Consider the following 448-nt stretch of genomic DNA (forward strand, 5'->3'; position numbering starts at 1 on the left):
TATAATCTCGAGACTGGGTCAGATGTACAATTTGGGAGGAGAAGAGATTAGAACCGCCGATGGATAACACCATCTACCCTGGTTCGGGATAAAAACTTGCATGTAGAAAAATAAAGAAACACAACACCGCCCACCCTTTGTCTAAGATGAGGGTTCGGTGACTGGATTATCTAGCGAATCCGGAAAGTAAAGTTCCAAATCATCAACGCAAAATCTACCAAATCAAGACTCTTTTCAATTCTTCTAAAGTAGAGTTGCAGAAGATCCAAGGGGACAGATCTAAATTAGAGTAGGATCCAAGGGGTCAGGTATACCAAAGTTGGGTATCGATTCTAGACTAGAGTTACAGATAAGGATTCAGATCTACGATTTGGGAACGGTATCTACTCTAAACTATTTAGAGATCACGGATTCAGATGTACGACTTGAGAACCAGGGGGAGGGGATG

The sequence above is a fragment of the Triticum dicoccoides genome, chromosome 6A, assembly GCF_002162155.2.
Source record: "Triticum dicoccoides isolate Atlit2015 ecotype Zavitan chromosome 6A, WEW_v2.0, whole genome shotgun sequence".
NCBI lineage: Eukaryota > Viridiplantae > Streptophyta > Magnoliopsida > Poales > Poaceae > Triticum > Triticum dicoccoides.